Consider the following 12983-nt stretch of genomic DNA (forward strand, 5'->3'; position numbering starts at 1 on the left):
TCTCTCAGCGCAATGCCTCTACACACAAGCTCCACCCCTGCGCCTTTTTCTCCCGTCGTAGAGAAACTACGATGTGGGAAATTGTGAGTTGCTGGCCATGGTTCTGGCTCTCCAGGAGTGGCCACACTGGCTGGAGGGAACCCTGGAGCCATTCCTCATTTGGACAGACCATAAAAATCTCGCTTACCTGTGCTCGTTGGTCTCCATTTCTAAGCTGATTTAATTACACCCTGTCCTACCGTCCCAGCTCCAGAAATGCTAAACCAGATGCCCTTTCTTGGGCAGGTGTTACACTGGAGCCACTCGTCCAGATTCACCTGCCAACCACGGAGCCCAGCGGACGCTACAATTTCTTCATCAGCACTTCTGGTGGCCCGGTCAAGCTAAGGACGTGGGGGAGTTTGTGGCAACCTGTGTAGTGTGTGCCCGGAGCAAGTCATCTCATCGCCCTCCCGCCGGCCTCCTCAGGCCTCTGCCTGTCTCCAGTCGTCCCTGGTCCCACATAGCGGTGGGTCCATCCGAGGGCTTCCTCCCTTGGATGGACACACTACCATCCTTACCATTGTTGATCGTTTCTCCAAGATGGTCCACTATATCCCCCTGGTCAAGCTCCCGTCCACTTCTGAAACTGCCGATCTACTTGTCCTCCACGTTTTCCGGCTCCATGGGCTTCCAGCTGATATAGTTTCTGATCGCGGTCCCCACTTCACTTCCCAAGTCTGGCAGGCTTTTTGTAAGGCGCTTGGCTCCACCTCCAGCCTAACATCAGGGTACCATCCGCAGTCAAATGGTCAGACAGAGAGAGCTAACCAAGACCTGGAGACCGCTATTCGCTGCATCACCACCCAAAACCCCACATCCTGGTCCTCCTTCCTCCCGTGGGTCGAGTACTCGCACAATTCACTGACCAGCTCAGCCACCAGAATGACCCCATTCATGGCCGCTTACAGATTTCAACTGCCCCTTCTCTCCGCCCAGGAGGGCGAGATCGCTGTTCCCTCGGTCCACGCTCATGTTGCCCGGTGCAAGGAGGTTTGGAGGTTGGCCCGTGAATCCATCACCCAGTCCTCTAGGCGGAGTCAGCGGCTGGTGGATCGTCACCGGGTTCCCGCTCCCCAGTACCAACCGGGCAAAAGGTGTGGCTCTCTTCAGGTGGAGTCCCACAAGCTGGTGCCGCACTTGAGGTGGATCGTATAATCAACCCCACTGACATTCGTCTCAAGCTGCCCGCATCCCTACCTGTGCACCCCACATTCCACGTCTCACAGCTCAAGCTTGTGTCCTCCTGTGATCTCAGCCCTCTGGCTGAACCCCTGCCACCCACCCGGTTCATCGACAATGGCCCTGCTTACACAGTCAATAAGATCCTGGATGTCCGTCGTCGGGGCCGGGCTTCCAGTTTCTGGTGGACTGGATGGGTTACGGTCCTGAGGAACGTTCCTGGGTCTCGCAGTCCCTAATCCTGGATCATACGCTCCTGACGGACTTCTACCATGAGTTTCCCCACAAGCCGGGCAGGGTTGGCTTTGATGTAGCATGTTATCTACAAAGTAACTAGTGTGTTACTAGTGTTAAAGTAACTAGTAATTCTGAACACAGCATAACACCCATTCACACTGAGTCACTTCATGGGTCTTGGGTGGATCAGATAACTACCTGATCTCTCACGAGAAAAGAGAAAAGAAAGCCTCAGCCACAGCCACGCCATGACAGCCCATGAGGACTCTGCCACCTGTATAAATTGCTTTATTATGCCAGCAAGGTCATACCAGGAAGGCAAGGTGCCTCTTTTTTAAAGCCTGTAGCCTGTAGCTCAGCAAGCTAAGTGTCCCAAGAAGGCAGAGCTAAAGGAGCTAAGCTCACCCTGACCCCACATCTCCATCCACCAGGATGAGCAGGACAGGGATGATTGCAGGACTGTACCTCCTGCCTGCAGATAAAGGAGAGGAGGCAGAAGAGGACTTAGGACATAGATGTTAAATCATTGTTCCCAGAGACAGACACTCTGGTCAGCCACAGGCAGATCCAAAGGAGGAAGGTGGTGAGCACACCAAACGATTGGGCCGCCTCACTAGGTTTCTGGTGGAAAGGGCTTCTACAGCCATTGGCATCAACCCCTCAACAGAGGCTGATTACACCCCCTCCCTCTTTGGGGAGGCTAGGCCAGTCCCCTTTTCTATGCTCCTCCTCCCTGACTTTGAGAGGGGAGTTTGGGGACACCTTGAGAATCCCTCCCAGGCCACCTGTCTCTCCCATGAGGGCAGATTGCTAGAGAGTGCTGCCACCAGAAACCGGTAGAACATCTGCTCTGGCCAGTTACCTCCGGTGGATAAGGCTATAGCAGCATTGATTTCACCAAAGCCCATACTGGGCGTGGCAGGCACCCCCAGGAGAAACTGCTAAACAAATACTGCCTTGTTGGCCAAGACGCACAGAGCCATAGCTGTCCAGGAGCAAATAGCCAATACAGGCGCTATCCTCCCGCTATGTCAGCGTAGGCTGATGAAAGACCAGGCAGAGGCAGCTGAGAAAGCTACGGCTGCACTGTGGTGAGTGAGACACCATTTCTGGTTGTCCCAATCCAGGCTGCAGCAGGAGGACCGAGTGTGTTTCATAAAGCTACCTGTTGAGCCATTAGCCATGTGTGGCCAGGAGGCTAATGTGTTACTGTAGCGAACTAAAAAGGCCCGTCATTGTGCGAACGAGATGTGCCTGGTACTTTTGGCCACCACTGAGGGTGGATGCAGATCAGCTACCCCTCAGGCTTAAAGCCCTCAGCAACCCCCTGAGGACCCGAGGTCCTATTTGGATGCCTCAAGGCAGAGCAGTCGGAGACAAGCAGGCTGCCATGGTGGTAGGGCTGAACACTTATGGCCTATTTTTCTCAAATATAATGCTTTCTACTATTAAAAGAGAATAGATAGAAAAACTTTATGGAACACATTTGAAACTAGCAAAACAACCAGATCATTGTCTTGTTTTGAAATTATGAGCACCCAAGAGTGCCATCTCATCAATCAATCAATCAATCAAACTTTATTTGTAGGGCGCTTTTCATACATGGTAATGTAGTGCAAAGTGCTTTACAGAAATTAAAAACAGCAGCAGCAACAATTAAAACAACTGCCCCCCCTCCACCCCCCACCCCACCACACACACGCACGCACGCACGCACGCACGCACGCACACACACACACATACAAACACACACCCAGCTACTTAAAACCCAACAGGAAAAATACAAAAGTGAGTAATAATAAATAACTAAATAGTGATAAATGAAACAGGGCACTAACAACAGGTATTGCGGAACTGAGGAAACGCTATCATCGATGTATTTCACTGAGGAGACACTAGGGGCAGTAAAATAAATAAAATAAAGATAAAATAATAAAACTCTAAAACTAACTAAGAATGATAAAATACTAAAGGAGGTTAAAAAGTCTATAACTGTTTATAAGCGAAAAAATAAAAAATAATCATAAATAAAGTAAAACAAGATAAAACAAGATTATTAAAATAAATAAATGAATAGAAAGTGAATAGACAAATCGAATAAAACCAGGTTTAAGCAGGATAAAAACCAATGAATAAATAAATAGAATTCAGCTAAAAGCCAGCCTAAAAAGGAAGGTCTTAAGGTTGCTCTTAAAAGTATCAACATTCTCCAGTGCCCTCAGGTCCTCTGGGAGGCTGTTCCACAGACGTGGACTGCGGTATTGAAAGGCGGCCTCGCCGTGAGTTTTTGTTCTCACTTTTGGAATGGTTAAAAGGCCGTGACCAGAGGACCTGAGGGTCCTGGAGGGTTCATACGATAAAAGCAAATCTGATAAATAAGTTGGGCCAAGGCCATTAAGAGCTTTAAAAACTAATAAAAGGATCTTAAAATCAATCCTGAAGCAGACAGGTAGCCAGTGCAGAGACTTTAAAATGGGTGTGATCTTAACTATATATTGTCTGCTCTGTGTGGTTGAGGTTGCTGCTGGAAAATGTGACGGTCATTTTGTGTGTGCGCATGTGAACGTGTGTACACCGCAACGGGGTTATCTTTCCAAGCTGTGGTTCATTCATAAATGCCCACTGGCATTTATCAAACATAATAAATATAGTGAGTTGTATTTCAGTGTCACGTTTTTCAGGCACAGAGTCACAGAACAGTGCTGGAAGTAAAATACTGGCCGGTAAATAAAACACAGACAGAGAGATATAGGCTAAGACCACTGCCTGGCGGGGTTAACAAGACAGACAAAGAGACTCGGGAGATATTGACTACAAGCTAGCACATCAACTCAACCTGAACAACTAAGCCTCTATTTTGTGTCTCTGCTCAGTAATTAACGGACTGTGTCTCTGCAACTACAAGGTCTATTTGAATAATTCAAGCTATCATAACAAAGAGAACACTTGAAATATTTGTTCAGATGTGTAAGAATAAGTATATATGTTACTGTTACTGAGTAAATCAAGTTGGCACACAGCATAAATGAAAATTTAAAAAAATTACAATTTATTATTTATTATATCCCTGAGGAGTGATGCAGCTGCAGCTCCAAATCTCTAGCAAACCATAGCAAAACATCTGAACATTACCTCTGCCAACTTTTTTTTTGCCAATAAAGTGAATCAGAACAAAATTAGAGAGGTTTTAGTACTCAGGCAGAATCTCCAAATGTGCCATTTTGACATTTTGGCACCATCTGTGCCATTTAAAATTTCTCAAGTACCAAACTATATATTTAATAATAATAATAATAATAATACATTTTATTTATACAGCACTTTTAAAAACTCTCAAAGACACTTTACAAGAATAAAATACATACAAGAATACATAAAATCAAGTGCATGGTGCATAAAATCAAGTGCATGGTGCGATAAAAGGAGAAATATGTAGAAAAAAAGAACAATGTATGAAGGATATGGATATGTGCAGGTTTTTTAGGGAGAACAGGTTGAGGACAACGAACGGCTACAAGTGCAAATGAAAAGCGGATTTGAAGAGGTGGGTTTTGAGTAATGACTTGAAGGTGGATGAGTCTGGGCAGTCGCGGATGTGTTTGGGGAGGGAATTCCAGAGGGAGGGGGCAGCAATGGAGAAGGCTCTGTCCCCCCAGGTACGGTGCTTGGTCCTGAGCAGGAGGGGATGGAGATAGTGGATGCATGGAAAGTTTTCTTGAAGATGGCAGCAACGCCACCACCCCGTCCGTCAGGGCGTGGTTTGTCAGTGTAGGTGTAGTCAGTGGGTGTGGTCTGATTTAGGGAGAGGTAATCTAGAGGTTTGTGCCAGGTTTCGGTTAGACAGAGGAAGTCCAGTTTATTGTCAGTGATAAGTTCATGTAGGATGGCACTTTTGTTGGTCAGTGAGCGGGTGTTGAGTAGGACCAGTTTGAGGTGTTTTTGGGTCTGGGTCGAGGAGGGGGTGGCAGGAGTGCAGTGTATGGGGAGCAAGTTGTTGTTGTTCATAGTCCTGGATGTACAGCATGGGCGGGGTGGTCTCTGTGTTATGATGGATTGTATGGGGAATGTTTCAGGTGGGAGGGATAATGACTGGTTGGGTCGTACGGGGGCGCTAGTGAGCTGGACAGTGGTCTGTGCTTCTGCTGGCGAGGGATGAGGAAGAGTGTCGGTGAAGGGGGTGTGTGGTGTAAATAGTCAGTCACGTGGAGCATAATGTACAGTGTGTTGTATGTTGGCTGCAAGCATGCGACTACCTGTGGTGTTTGGGTGAATGCCGTCGGGCTTGAAGAAGGAGGGGCGGTTCCAAAACAGATTAAAATTGCCTGCGAAGTTGAAACCTCGAGCGTAGCAGGCATGCTTGAGCCAGGAGTCCAGCTGGAGCAATCTGGAGAAGCGCGCGTCCCCGCGACCAAGTGTGGGAATGGGACCGGAGATGAATATGGACTTTCCACATGTGCCCAAGAAGTCCAGGAGGGAGGTAAAAATCCCTTTTGGTCAGCTCGGAGGCACCCCGGGCCAAGTCGTTGGTCCCTACGTGCACCACTATGCGCGTTATGGAGGATGGGAGTGACTGCAGCAGCCCAGGAAGTTTTTCCAGAATTTCCGGGGCTGTGGCGCCGGGGAAACAACAGGTGGTGGCATTGAAGAAACGGATATTCCTGGTGATGGAGTCACCGATGATCAGGGTGGTTGGTGGAAAAAGTGGGCGAGGATGAGGTCTGGCCGGGCGGGATGGTGACGAGCCACTGTCCGGGCCGGCGAGCCGCAGCGACCGACCCGGAGCCAGGGCAGGCGGAGCGGGGAGACAACACACCAGGAGCCGCCGAGGCACCAAGGACCGCGGTGGCAGCGGAGCAGGAGGCCGCAGGGACCCCATCAACCGCAGGTGTAGGACCAGCCACCCCGGACGCGGAGTCGTCCAAGCCAGTGGCCGAAGCGGCAGTCGTCGCAGACGGAGTGGGGCCTGCGGCCTTTCCTGTCATGGGGCCGCCAGAGCCAGGAGTCGCACGACCACCAGCAGCCGTGTGCGCAGAGCACGCGGCGGGGCCTCCTGGCACCGGGCGAAGACCTTGGTTGTCGGCCAGGGCCTCGAAGTGGTTGGAGAGGCTCAGGTGAGGAGAGGCAGTCGCATCCTGGACTCTCTTTCTGTCACGGATTACAACTTCGGCCCAGGATGACTGAAGGCTGGGTGTTGAGGAGGTGAAAGGCCGCGGACAGGTGGAGGTGTTCCATGGGGCAGTATCCTGGAGGGCTGCTTTGAGCGAGGCAATGTGCAGTGATTGTTTGTGTGCAAGGTCCAGACAGGAGGTCAGCATGGTCTGTTTGTCCTGCAGTTCCTGGGAGAGTCAACGGATGTCATCCTTTAGGTCAGAGATTTGTTTGTTTGCCATGGCTGTTGTTTTTTGCATGTGCACACATGTTCCCTGTGTGCACTGCATGTTAACAGTGTCTTTGAAACGCTAGCTTCAGTTTAAAGCCGAAATGTTTCACTTACATGTTACTCTAGGTGCTCAAAAGAAGTTGTTCCTCAAAGTCTTTCTTATGCTTTTTTCTTTCCATGACCAGAAGATATAGCTAGTTCCACCTCACTAAAGTTGTTGACACAGCTTTGACATGAGGGCGAGATGGTGTAATTTGCTGGCCTCGTACCAGAGTATGTGTGTGTGTATGTGTGTGTGTGTGTCCACCTACAGAAGGGGGTGGGGGCGTAGAATGTTTGGGAGTGAAAGACACTTTGCTGAAGCAAGTACGCAAAATGATGGAGATCTTCAGCGCTATATTTAGAGGTGAAAAACATTTTTGGATCAATATGAGACCTTGCCGCAGCAAGTAGCCGCCAGAGTCTCATTGGTCTCGTTAACTTACGGGAAACACTGAAAACTTCAACTACTACAAAAAAAAACAACAACAATAAAATACACCTTGACAAAAAGGCACTTTGGACATCAGGGGCAAAGGGGCAAGTGCCCAAGCACCCTTATCTCCGCCCTCTGCACGTGCCTGGTTTGTACATAATGGACATAGTTTGTTTGTAGCATGGGCCTAAGGTTGTGTGTGGGTAGAGCACCGCTGATGGGTCTGGGATTCTGAGACAGCCTCTGTTCTTCGCTGTGGTTCAATCTCTCCATTTTCAAGATCACTCAGAATCTCTTGTCGATCAACTAAAATCAGAGTGATCACGCACACCTGTGCCTTATTCACCTATGTGTGCCAGTACACCTGGTGTGTCATAAATAAATTACATCTGTCAGGTGGGGACATTTGCCGTACATATGGAATATGTAGCTGGGTGGAGAGATAGTCTCTTCACTCAGAGAACCACGGTTACAATGTAACCTACAGTTTCACAAGCATTATAAACTTTCTCCTGACGCAACAACTCTCAAAATCGAGCCATTTTTTGAGGGCGTCTTGGGACTTTCTCCAAGGGCAACAAAGAAGTAGCCTATATCAGTTGCTGTTTATATGTATTTGTAAAATTTGACATGTTTGCCATCAATAATATTCTTTCACAAATTTAGCTTTGGAGCTGAAAACCCCACTTTTGGTGGGTTTTTTTGACTGAAGATTTTCCCAAGAAAGATTTTTTTTTTTTTTTTAACTTTTGTATATGAAAGTGTTGATATTCATTGTATATATATATAAAACAAATTCAAAAATGTTATATTACTCCTTTCAATCTATTTGCAGGTTAAAGCTTAAAATTACTTGGTTTATTGCATAAAGCTGATGTCATCTTGTGCTGTATGTCTGAACAAAATATGAATTTCAGTTATACTGACATATTTCACAATTTGAAAATTATCTGAGTTAATTTCTGACAACAACTCAGCCAAACTTCAAGTCAAGTTAACACAGTACAAATAACTACTGATGAAATAAAACCACTGAATGTAACATTACAGCCAGTGAAAATTTGTTAAAAACTAGCTAATTTAAAAAAAATTATAAATGATGGAGTAATATAACATATTTGAATTGTTTATATATATATATATATATACACACACACACACACACACACACACATATATATATATATATATACATATATATATGCAATGATGATTTTTAGTAGAACCAATTAATTTCTAAATGTAACAGAGCTACATTAATACTACACAGAACCAAAATTTGGACAGATTCTTCGTTCTGGTAAAAAAGTTCCTGTTATTTAATATAGTTCCTGTTATTTAATATATTACTTTAAACATTCAGCAACAACTATTTAACATGTTGGCAAGTTTCCTTAGGGTCTCTTGGATATTCAGGACAAATTTCAACCCAATCCAGTGAAAAATGAGCGATTGGTGAGGTTTAGAATACATGTACAAAGAATTACTAAAATGCTGAAATTTTGCTCCAAGGGCCAAACTTCAAGAGTTAGAGTACAGCTATAGCATTTTGCAGAGTCTCATGAATTAAATGGACGTTTCAACATTAATGTTTTCAAGAAAATCCAAGACGTGAACTGGGAAGAGTTCTGGATTTTGGGTGAGCTGACATGGAATGACCCATATGCATTTTCATCCATGATTAGAACCCTTACAATGGATTCTTTACAGCAAATTAAGGCCTCTTTTGTTCAGTGGACAAGAGGCTCAAAATGACATGAGCTATCAACCTTACAGCACCATTTAAACTGATGGATTTTGGTCAATGGAACTTGCCTGTGAATCCAATATGGTGTAAAGGCAGCTCGAGGAGAGGAGAACTGCAAAGAAACAGGAACGGCTGCTTTTTACTGCTGCCTCTCTAATTGTCTCTGCCTATGTTCGACAGAGCCTTTTTGAAGGACAGGGTCTCTCATTAGGGATTCACACCCAGGGCTTGCTCCAATTGGGCTGCCTAAGGAATCTGAAGGCAATGCAATTGTGTAATTTGCACACAAAGTGGTCTGGATTGATCCAAAATAAACCTCTCAACTTTAAATGTGGGGGGGAGAGGGAGGGCGTATAATTGCATCATTTAGTGAATTGATTGGCTGAGAGTCGATGGAAGGGAATCAGGAAGCAGCAGATAAACGGTGACAGCAGCGCCTTTTAGAGCAGAGACCCATCGATGCAAAGACCACACACACACACACACACACACACACACAATGACTTTTAAGAAAAACACACACACAGGTTTAAGGCACTGAGGCAAATATGTACACACACCGACCACACAGATAAAGCAGGACACAAACATAGAGAGACAAACAGAAGAGATGGCACAAAGAGAACCCGGTCCACATTACACACCGAGCCCTGCAGGGCGGGACAATGGAAGACAGAATTAGAGGTAACAATAGATTTCATTAAGCCAAACTAGACTTAACGAGACAATCGATACGTCATAATTAAAGTGAGGAGGCTGAGAGCGACTTAGACTCTAAATGATGACTGCTCTTATTAAGATGGAGCAGATAGAGAAAGGCTGCCTGACAATGGAGCTCTATAAACACCTACCACAGCAGGCCTTTATGCTCACACTTGCCTTTCACCAAGACAGATAGATAGGAGAGAGGAGAGGAGATAATAAGAAGAGAGAAAGTTTAAAAAAATAAGAAAAAGATTAGAGTAGCAGAGAAGGAGGGCTATGTCTTTCACTTGGTTGCAGTAGGTGAATGAAAGAGCTGATGTGTGATGATGTGAAGGACGACACACACACACACTCGCACACACACCCACACACACTCTCTTAAGACTTCTTAGCCCTCTTCATTTTGCTACATTTAGTTTTAGACCACTTAATCTACCTGAAATAACAGAATAACAGAAAATATAATAATAGCAACTAGTAGCTGAGCATTAAAGCAAATATAGGTGCAAAATGTAAAAAAAAAAAAAAAGAAAAGCCTGTTGTCATAACGTTTATTATCTGTCTCACATTTTAATACAGTAACAATGTGCTTGGCTTGGCACACTAACACACAACCTGAATTTAATTTTGCATGTGAATCGTAAGAATGTCTGATGTTGTTTAGCTCACACACGGCTAGCTGCTTCTTTGGTTCATTGTTGTGACATGGCTGAAAACTCACTTGTAAACAAACTGAAATATGCTATGAAGTGGACATGTCACATTTGTCCCCATTGCATCATGCAGGTTGTGTAAAACTGTGGTGAAGTGAGTTGAGGTAGGCTTACCCTTGACTTTGTCCCTGCTCCCTGTCAGCCTCTGATGATGAGGATGACAGATTGAGAAGAGGAGGAAGAGGAGAGACAAAAGAGGGATAGAATGAGGGAGGAGGTATAACTAGGTCAAACACAGGTCAAACACCTCAACCCTCTGGCTAAGTGCTACGTCACTGTACACACGCCGGCAAGCTAACACCCTCACGGACCTATCTTTTCATCTGCGTTGATTCTATCTTTAATTAGCTCTTATCATTAATGGACTGCTTAATGTTGCTGGATATCAACTCTGCTCTGTTGACTGGGGGGGTTTCACAGGGTCACCATTTTAGTAAGTCATGTTTCTTTTATTTCTGTACAAATCTGATTGATTGAAGTCATTAGCCGTTATCAATAAGAATCACTCAGAAGAAGGTAAGAGGCCATGCTACAAAGCTAATTTGATTGACACAACTTTCAATAATCACCTAATTTGATCGTTCGAGTTGCTGTATGTACATTTTTGACCCACCAGATTTGGTCACATTTTCAGAAAACTTACAATAAATTCATAGTTGAACCAAACTTCATTAAAGTCAGGGAGTGGTTGGCAATACCAGAAACGTGTTTAACTTCACGGTTGCTGATTTGATTCAACATAATATCCCAGAAATTTCTTCATGGAGCTTTATTATTTTAATAAATATGTCTAAGTATTGTCTTTAAATCTGCTAGTGTAGTGGCCCTTCAAAACAGGCTATTAGGCAGAGATGATCTGGTAATGGTAGAGGCTTACAGATCTAGTCTTAAGCCTCCTGAACTGCTCACAGACTCATCAAGGTCACTCCAATAATATCAAACATTTAAAACCATTTAAAATCTGGATGATTATATCAGTACTTTCTGAGCCCAACCACAACAAACAATGAGAGAAGCATCCCAGAGCAGCTAGTAACGGTAAACATTCTAGCCCTTGAGGCTAATGTAAGCTAGCATACTACTGTTGACAGAAACCTAAAATTGCACCTCCAGTGAGAAGGATCACGTGTGAGCCCAGCTTCTGTCTGCATAGCCATGAAACCAGAGCACTGAAGCCATGCCCCTGCTGCTGCACAGAGCTATGTTCACTGTTCACTGTTTAATTCGACACTGCACTTCCTTGGGTCCTTGGGCAACAAACCAATCAAGTGTGAAGTAGATCGAATGAATGGTTCTCAAAGTACAAGGATAACAGACAGACAAATAGACCAACAGAAGTTTATTGCTTTATAGTTAAGTGTGTTTATTTGTGGGGCAACTTTTCCGAACTTATAAAAGCACTGTAAACTATATTAATAAGTAACAGAAATGTTTAATTTTAACTCCTCATTCTTTGAAATTGTACAGACTCTGCTGTCCTGCTGTCCATTTATCTTGATATTGTCCGGAATAGATAAAAGAACATAATGGGCTGCCCAGTGAAGCCGGTACACTTAAAGTATGACTTCCACTCTCAGTAGATCTATTAAAATCAGTCTCGCCCATTATTGACTGGTACATGAAGGCCAGCTCTCAGTGTGAGCTGTAGAGTTGAGCTGGAAGAAAAAAGCTTTCTATTGTCACACTGCAGCAGGTTAAGGTGCAGAATACATCAATGGATTAAGCTGCATAATGTGGCCTATTGAAACCCACTGAGCACATTAGAATATTAGTATAACTGTGTGTGTCTTTGTCTCTCTTCTTCTTTTCTTTCCTTTTTATGTCTTCAACATGTATGTATGAACAATATTTAATTCTTACTATCTCTTCACAGCAAAGCGGGATGGATTCATGATATATTTGGGATTTAACGAAAAAGTGAACAAGATGGAATAACTGTATTACTTAACACTTTCTCTCTGAGTCTGTACTACTATGGTTGAGTGGTGAGAGAATAAAATCAACTCTCTTCTATGAAACATTTTACAAGATGTTAAGCAAGAATGCAACAAATAAACTGTTGCTGTTTGATAACATTTCAAAAGATGTTAAGTAAGAAAGACTATAAAAAATACTTTATTCTGTGTCTCTGTAAATTATTCATTTGTTTTAATTATACTTGAGTACTCAACATTTTACAAGTATGAGTATCTTCTGAGTAAAATGTGGCAAAATGATGAAGGAGCTGGTAGGAAGACTCTAAACCCTGAAGTGGACTAGAGGCTAAACTAAACTTTCCCTCCAAGCAAAGGATTAAGGAAATAATTAAGGAAACATGAGTCTAATTAAGGAAACATGACTTAAAGTGCAGCTATTTGACCTATCTGCCTTCACAGAATTTTAATCCAGAACAGTGTTGATCCAGGTTTCTCAGACTACTGGATCACTTTGAAAACAGAGGAAGAGATTTTGCTGATATGGAAACACTAGACAATAGACTGTCTTTGTCTTCCTATCTCTCCATCT

This window comes from Pagrus major, chromosome 18, assembly GCF_040436345.1.
Source record: "Pagrus major chromosome 18, Pma_NU_1.0".
NCBI lineage: Eukaryota > Metazoa > Chordata > Actinopteri > Spariformes > Sparidae > Pagrus > Pagrus major.